Raw genomic sequence first — 9,129 nt, forward strand, 5'->3', positions numbered from 1 at the left:
AGGATTTACTACCAATCCTAGCCAGGCTCTTCCAGGAAATTAAAAAATGGGAACACTCCCAAACAACTTTTATGAAGCCAATATTGCCTTGATACCAAAACCAGACAGAGATGTTGCCAAAAAAAGAAAATTACAAAATGCAGATGCAAAGATCTTCAACAAAATCCTGGCAAATAGGATCCAATGCATCATCAAGAAGATCATACACAATGACCAAGTAGGTTTCATCCCAGGAATGCAAGGATGGTTTAACATCCATAAATCTATCAACATCATACACAACATCAACAACAAGAAAAATAAAAATCACATGATCATATCAATAGACACAGAGAAAGCATTTGATAAGGTCCAACACTCATTCTTAATCAAAACTCTCAGCAAGTTGGGAATGAAAGGAACTTTTCTCAATCTACTTAAAGCCATCTACCACAAGCCAGTGGCAAATATTATCCTCAATGGAGAAAAACTAAAAGCCTTTCCTCTAAATTCTGGTACAAGACAAGGCTCTCTGCTCTCACCACTCCTCTTCAACATAATACTGGAAGTGCTTGCTAGAGCAATCAGGCAAGAAAAAGATACTAAGGAAATCCAGATAGGAAAGAAAGAAGTCAAGCTCTCATTGTTTGCAGATGACATGATACTCTACTTAGAAAACCCTAAAGACTCTACCAAAAAGCTTCTAGAAACAATAGATGCATATAACAAGGTAGCAGGCTACAAAATTAACACACAGAAATCAGTGGCCTTTTTATACACCAATAATGATAGAGAAAAGATAGACGTTGAGAAGGCAATCTCAGGCCCGGGAGAGATAGCACAGCGGTGTTTGCCTTGCAAAAAGCCGATCCAGGACCAAAGGTGATTGGTTCAAATCCCGGTGTCCCTTATGGTCCATCCGTGCCTGCCAGGAGCTATTTCTGAGCAGACATCCAGGAATAAACCCTGAGCACCGCCGCTGTGGCCCAAAAACCAAAAAAAAAAAAAAAAAAAAGAAGGCAATCCCATTCACATTACTGGCACACAAACTCAAATATCTTGGAGTCAACTTAACCAAAGATGTGAAGGACCTATACAAAGAAAACTATAAAGCCCTGCTCCAAGAAATAAGAGAGGACACACAGTCATGGAAACACATACCCTGGTCATGAATTGGTAGGATTAACATCATTAAAATTGCAATACTCCCCAAAGCATTGTACAGATTTAATGCGATCCCTCTAAAGATACCCGTGACATTCTTCAAAGAAGTGGATCAAACATTTATGAAGTTCATCTGGAACAATAAACACCCTCGAATAGCTAAAGCACTCCTAGGGAAAAGGAAAATGGGAGGCATTACTTTCCCCAACTTTAAACTGTACTACAAAGCAATAGTTATCAAAACAGCATGGTATTGGAATAGACAGACCCTCAGATCAGTGGAATAGGCTTGAGTTCTCAGACAATGTTCCCCAGACATACAATCACCTAATCTTTGACAAAGGAGCAAAAAATCCTAAGTGGAGCAGGGAAAATCTCTTCAACAAGTGGTGCTGGCAGAACTGGTTAGCCACTTGCAAAAAAGCAAACATAGACCTCCAGTTAACATCATGTATGAAGGTTAAATCCAAATGGATTAAAGACCTTGATATCAGACCTGATACCATAAGGTATATAGAACAACACGTAGGTAAAACAGTCCATGACATTGAGACTAAAGGCATCTTCAAGGAGAAAACTGTACATTCCAAACAAGTGGAAGCAGAGATAAACAGATGGAAATACATTAAGCTGAGAAGCTTCTGCACCTCAATAAAAAATAGTGCCCAGGATACAAGTGCCACCCACCGTGTGGGAGAAACTATTCACCCAATACCCATCAGATAAGGGGCTAATATCCAAAATATACAGGGCACTGACAGAACTTTACAAGAAAAAACTTCTAATTCCATCAAAAAATGGGGAGAAGAAATGAACAGACACTTTGATAAAATAGAAATACAAATGGCTAAAAGGCACATGAAAAAATACTCCTCATCACTGATCGTCAGGGAGATGCAAATCAAAACAACGATGAGATACCATCTCACACCACAGAGATTGGCACACATCACAAAGAATGAGAGCAATCAGTGCTGGCAGGGATGTGGAGAGAAAGGAACTGTTATCCACTGCTGGTGGGAATGCTGTCTAGTTCAACCTCTATAGAAAGCAATATGGAGATTCCACAAAAAACTGGAAATTGAACTCCCATTCTACCCAGCTATTCCACTCCTAGGGATATACCCTAGGAACACAAGAATACAATACAAAAACCCCTTCCTCACACCTATATTTATTGCAGCACTATTCACAATAGCCAGGCTCTGAAAACAACCAAGATGCCCTTCAACAGACGAATGACTAAAGAAACTGTGGTACATATACACAATGGAATATTATGCAGCCGTCAGAAGAGATGAAGTCATGGAATTTTCCTATAGATGGTTGTACATAGAACCTATTATACTGAGTGAAATAATTCAGAGGGGGAGAGAGAGAGATGCAGAATAGTCTCATCTATGGCTTTTAAGAAAAATAAAAGTCATTTTTGCAACAATCCTTAGAGACAATGAGAGGAGGGCTGGAACTTCCAGCTCACTTCATGAAGCTCACCACAAAGAGTGGTGAGTGCAGTTATAGAAATAAGTACAATGAGAACTACCATAATCATGTGAATGAATGACGGAACTAAAAAGCCTGTCTAGAGTACAGGTGGGGATGGAGGGAGACTTGGGACATTGGTGGTGGGAATGTTGCACTGGTGAAGGGGGTGTTCTTTACATGACTGAAACCTAATCACAATCATATTTGTAATCAAGATATTTAAATAAAAAGAAAAAACAGCATCTTCAAGACAATGTCTTCTCTCCTTGTCTTTGAACACCACAGCAGGATGACTTTGCCTCAGGGACTTCCTCTGTCACTTTGAATACCTACTAACAAATAGGTTTGTCCAGTGTAGAATTATGCTATTGAATTTACTTGGTATAATTCTGTACCCCTTTCATATAAGTTTTATCTCTTTCTATAACCAGACCATAGGAAGTTTGTCTTGGGCCCTAGGTAGAATACTATTCCCTTAGGTTAAGGATATTTGTTTTTAGGAAGGAAACCAGGTTTCTTGCAATACCTTAATTTACATCAGTAATGATACCAGGAACTAAAAATTAGCCTTTCTTTTATCCTCTGGCTTCTAACTGAACTCTATTCTATTCTGAGATTACAAACCACCTAAAGCCCTGTGTATTTGTTTTTAAAAAATCAAACCATGTACATTGATAGTTTCTGTACTTTGAAAAGAAACATATGTGGGCATTCCTTTCATGCTATGACTGTCCCTTTACCCTTTATATACTCCCAGCCTGGAGATTAAAGTTGTCTCACATCTATTGAAGATGCGGGTCCCATTACAATTTATTTTTGTGTGGTTTCATGATTTCATATTTTATATTCAGCTGCTTGTGTACCCATTTTCTGCTCATGTAGGATTTTGTCCCACTAGAGATGCTGAGACGCAAGACGCCTGCAGCACCCTCTCTTCTCTCTCTGTCTCTCACTCTTCCCCTTTTTTATCCTGTAAACACTAGTTTGCAATATGTTTATTGAGGGGTATCATACATATCACTTTACCTCCTTTCAATATCCAGTTTTTGTCCAGAGTGATCATTTCCAACTATTACTGTCATAGTGGTTCTCTCTCTGCCCTAACTGTACTACCACTCCTTCTTTGTGGCAAGTCTCCTACATGGACTAATCCTCTTGACCCTCATCTCTATTATCTTTGTATATTACTACCATGTTATTATCTTATATTCCACAAATGAGTTTGATCATTCTATGTATATTCCTTTCCCTCTGATTCATCTTACTCAACAGAATACTTTCCATATTTATGCATGTATAAGCAAACTTTATAACTTTGTTCTTCCTAACAGCTGCCTAGGAAGCATTGTATAGATGTGTCACAATTTCTGTATCCAATTTCTATTCTTAGGGTTGTTTCCAAATTCTGGCTATTTTGAATAGTACTGCAGTAATTATAAGAGCACAGATGATTTTTTCTGCATTGTGTTTTTGGGTTCCAAAGTTAGATTTCTAGGAGTATTTACAGTATCATAGTATATTATAAGATTATATGGAGTTCAATTTCTAGTTTTTTGAGGAATGTCCATATTGTTTTCCTAAAAGTTTGGATCATTCAATATTCTCACCAGAAGTGTATGAGAGTTCCTTTCTCTCCATATCCATGCAGCATGGTTGTTTTGCTCTTTTTGATGTGTGCCAGTTTCTGTGGTGTAAGGTGATATCTCATTGTAGTTTTTGATTTGCATCTCCCTGATGATGTGGAATATTTTTTCATATGCCATCTGTATTTCTTTGAAGAAATGTCTGTTTATCCCCCCATTTTGGGTGGGGTTAGTTTTTTGGGGTTTTTTTTTTGTTTTGTTTTGTTTTGGTTTGGTTTGGTTTTTGGGCCACACCCAGCAGCACTCAGGGGTTACTCCTGGCTATCTGCTCAAAAATAGCTCCTGGCAGGCACTGGGGACCATATGGGATGCTGGGATTCAAACCAACCACCTTAGGTCCTGGGTCGGCTGCTTGCAAGGCAAACACTGATGTGCTATCTCTCCGGCTCCTTCTTTTTTTTCTTATTAAACTCTACTAGTGTCTTATGTATCTTATATATTAACTCCTTATCAGATGTGCTATGTTTCCTCCATCCATGGGAGGTCTTTGTATTCTGTTTTTTTTTAATTAAGAAGCTTTTTTTAATTTAATGTTTATTTGTTTTATTTTTTGCTTTCATTTCTTTGATCAGTGGTGTTTCATTCTTGAAGATACCTTTAGCTTCAATGTCATGAAAAGTTTTGCTATGTTTTCCTTTAAATATCTATGGTTTCAAGTATAATATAAAGGTATTTAATCCATTTTTATTAGATCTTTGTGCATGGTGTCTGAAAGAAGTTAGAGTTCAATTTCTTAAAATGAAGTCATGAAATTTTCCTATACATGGATGTACATTGAAACTATTATGCTGAGTCAAATAGATCAGAGGGAGAGAGATACAGAATAGTCTCACTCATCTATGGGATTTAAGAAAAATAAGATATATTATTATAATAAAACTCAGAGATGATAGAAATGAGGGCTGGAAGGATTAGCCACAATATGAAGCTTGTCACAAAGAGAGGTGAGTGCAGTTAGAGAAATAACTATACTAACAACAATCATGACATGATACGCCTATCTCATATATAGGCAAGGGGGTGGGGGAGGAGGGAAATGGTGGTGTGATGGTTGCACTGGTGAAGAGGGTGTTCTTTTTTTATAACTGAAACCCAACTACAAACATGTTTGTAATTATTATGCTTAACTAAAGATATTATAGCTATTAAAAAATAAAACCAAGCAGATTTCCCAACACTGAGAGAGACTGGGCTAGATCCAGAAGAGTTTGTTGATGGCTATCACCCAGTTCATCTACTAAGTAAACCCAGAAATTGAGAAAAGAATATGAAGAGGAGAAAAGCAAGATGAAGGCAGAGGAATAAACCAGTGAAGAAGGAAAAAGAAAGCCAGTGAGGAATCTATCCAGAGATTACTAGCAGAGGACGAGGAAGAAGAAAAAAAGACAAACAGAAAATAGACAAAGGGAGCAAGAGCAACAACTAAAAAGTGATGAAGAAGTGGTGAGAAAACTAAGCATTAATAGTAATAATTTCCATGAGGAAAATGTCATGGCCTCTCTGGTGAATTCAAAAAAAAATTCTGGTACAGTCACAATCAAGTTACAAAAGAAACGTAAGAACAAACAAACTAGCATTGGAGATATTTAGAAATACTTGTCCCCCTGGTTTGTGCCAGCTTCACAGCCTGAACTTGTTCAAGAAATAAGGTCAAGGTGGCGCTGGAGGTAAGGTGTCTGCCTTGCAAGCGCTAGCCAAGGAAGGACCGCGGTTCGATCCCCCGGCGTCCCATATGGTCCCCCCAAGCCAGGGGCGATTTCTGAGCACATAGCCAGGAGTAACCCCTGAGCATCAAACGGGTGTGGCCCAAAAAAAAAAAAAAAAAAAACATTTGGGGCCGGGCGGTGGCACTAAAGGTAAGGTGCCTGCCTTGCCTGCGCTAGCCTTGGGCGGACCACGGTTCGATCCCCCGGTGTCCCATATGGTCCCCCAAGCCAGGAGCAACTTCTGAGCACATAGCCAGGAGTAACCCCTGAGCGTTACCGGGTGTGGCCCAAAAACCAAAAAAAAAAAAAATAAATAAATAAGGTCAAACTTGAACTCTGCATAGGAACTGGGTAATAATGATATTAGGAGCCTTGGTGGCAAAATAGAGAAATTATTAAAATAAATTTATCTTCACAAATGTGCCTTGAAATTCAAGAACAAAGTTTGGGGTCTTCATTAGAGGCACCTGTGCCTCAGTGGTATGCCAGTGATACAGACTGATGCCCTGAAAGGGAAGCCAGAACAGGGCTAAGCTAGTCAAGAGACAGAGATGTGCCTCAAAAATCATGGGGAGCCCCAAGCTCCTTACTCCAGAGAATGCAGCCATGCCTTGTGGTGAGTGCACTATGACAGATATGACAGGGATCATGGACTATAGCTCAGTTAAGACTGACAGCAAACAGTCTCACCTGTTGATCAGTAAAGATATTTCCAAGAAAAGAACCAGGAATCTTCATTTCAAATGGTCAAAGAGCCATGCTTTTCTGAAAAAAGAAGAAAAATACTCCCAGAAAAAAAGGAAACAACTTTACCCAAAAAACTGATTGATTTGGAAAATTTGCCTTTGAACAACATAAACAAGAGTAAACAGGTTATTAGTTTTATAGCTTCAGAAAGAGGCTGATAAAGAACAAAGGAAGCCAAACTGGCGAAAAGGATCCCCAGATGAGTATCAGTTACACACTACATCGTTACATTCAGAAAAATTCTCAATGAACAGAGGAAATCTTTTAGACATTCCAAAGCAAGCTGACACTGAGCATTCAGAACCCGAGAAGCTCTTAAAATGAAAATTGGCAGACTTCTTTAAAGATCCAGTTGAAACATTCAGTTAAGGGATGGAGGATGTCAAATTCTGCTAGAGATATTGTAATCTTGTGAAAAGTACTCATTCCCTAAGCTTAGTAAATCCCAAAAAAATATCTTTCAGATGTTTACATAAATGAATAACAACTTTCAAGTACAAAGTTTGACCATGTTTGTGTCACAAAAATTGCTTGTTCTTGGGGTCAGAGCAGTGGTGTAAGTGGTGCAAGTGGTAAATCGTCTACCTTGCCCTCGCTAGCCTAGGATTGACAGCAGTTTGATCCCCCGTCATCCCATATGATCCCCCAAGCCAGGAGCGATTTCTGAGTGCATAGCCAGGAGTAACACCAAAGCTAACACCAAAGTAACACCAGGTGTGGCCCAAAAACAAAAACAAACAAAAAAATTCTTGTTCTTTCTTCAAGAAATAACTTTCCAAACCATAAAACAGAGAGAGAGAGAGAGAGAGAGAGAGAGAGAGAGAGAGAGAGAGAGAGAGAGAGAGAGAGAGAGAGAGACTTTTTCTTAGGACTGCATAGTATTCCATCATGTGGCTGTACTGTACACAATAACCCTCTGGACTTGTTTTCAGTTCAATTTCTCATTTTACTTTACTCTCTAATTTAGTTTTTTAGTAGTTTACCAAATACAATTTAAACTGTTAAGCAAATTCTGAATTTCAATAATCTACATTTTTCTAATACTCACACAAGATTTTTAAATCATACAAGATTGTATTATCTAATTTTTTATCTTTTTTTATTGCAACATCCTGTAACAGTTGCAAAACCCATATTTCTTTTTTTTTTTGGTCTTTTTTTTTTTAAATATGGAACGCTTCACGAATTTGCGTGTCATCCTTGCACAGGGGCCATGCTAATCTTCTCTGTATCGTTCCAATTTTAGTATATGTGCTGCCGAAGTGAGCACGGTCTTTTTTTTTGTCTTTTTTTTTTTTTTTGTCTTTTTTTTAACCATACCCAGCTATGCTCAGGGGCTATTCCTAGCTTTGCTCAGGACGCCTTCCTGGCATGCACGGGGGACCATGTGGGATGCTGGTGAGCGAACTCAGGTCTAGCACATGCAAGGCAAGTGCCCTACCCGCTGTTCTATCGCTCCGGCCCGCAAAACCCATATTTCAATACCAGAATGATGTTATTTACTACTTTCAGTTTATTGACAGGGTAGTACAAAAAATGTTTCTCTCAAAAAATGAATTTATGTGGAAGATTATATAGAGAAGGGATATCTGATGATCCTAAAAATATGATTGGCTCTTGTCTAGGCATACCTTTCTACTGTTCTCTTGTCCCTCCCTGATAAGCAACTTGGTGTGGCCAGGTAGCTTGGGGCAGGTTCTATGGAAATAGGCTTGTAAAGACCTAACATGTGGCTTACACCATGTGGTCCCTACAAAATGGAATCTCTTCCTGCTCAGAACATGAGAAGAAGCCAGCCATGTGGCCTTTACAAAATGGTGTCTCTCCTTATTCAGAATTTAGGTCCCAACATTATACCAAAAAGAATGCTCATTATTTTTGGCAGACTTTAAAAAAAATTATAATCAACAGTTACCAATTTTTCAAAAAAATTTTAAACTGAACCTGAATGATTTTCCTTAAATTCTGATTATTCCTTTTTAGATGTTTATAAGACTTCATTATTACCCCATCTTCTCTCAATAGTATAGAAACACTATAACGTGTAAATACACAGTATAATAATAGTCATCCAATTTGATTTTGCAGTTTCTTTCCTAGTACACATTTTCAATTCCTTCTGCACATTTTCAAACTTTCTGCATTCATTTCACATACTTTCCTTTTTCCTTTCTAACATTTTCTTTCCTTAGTCCATACTTTCACTCTGGAATAAACCCTGCTTTGCTTTTACATTCAAAAAAATGTATTTATGGGGGGCCGGAGTGATAGCACAGTCCCGTATGATCACCCTCACCAGGAGTGATTTCTGAGCACATAGCTCAGGAATAACCTCTAAACATCACCGGGTGTGGCACAAAACATGTATTTATGGGATGAGAGCACTAGTACATTAGACATTTACC

The 9,129-nt window shown here is 38.4% G+C and overlaps 1 non-coding gene and 1 pseudogene across 1 annotated transcript; one reads left to right on the plus strand and one right to left on the minus strand.

Moving 5' to 3' along the window:
* The first annotated feature begins 6,544 nt into the window (after positions 1–6,544).
* LOC126004367 (E3 ubiquitin-protein ligase RNF168-like) lies at positions 6,545–7,200 on the plus strand (annotated as a pseudogene).
* Positions 7,201–7,887: 687 nt separating this feature from the next.
* On the minus strand, positions 7,888–7,994 carry LOC126005609 (U6 spliceosomal RNA). Its single transcript, XR_007494654.1, has one exon. It is a non-coding gene; the product is annotated as a U6 spliceosomal RNA (small nuclear RNA).
* Between the last annotated feature and the right edge of the window lie 1,135 nt (positions 7,995–9,129).

Source organism: Suncus etruscus, chromosome 3, assembly GCF_024139225.1.
Source record: "Suncus etruscus isolate mSunEtr1 chromosome 3, mSunEtr1.pri.cur, whole genome shotgun sequence".
Lineage (NCBI taxonomy): Eukaryota > Metazoa > Chordata > Mammalia > Eulipotyphla > Soricidae > Suncus > Suncus etruscus.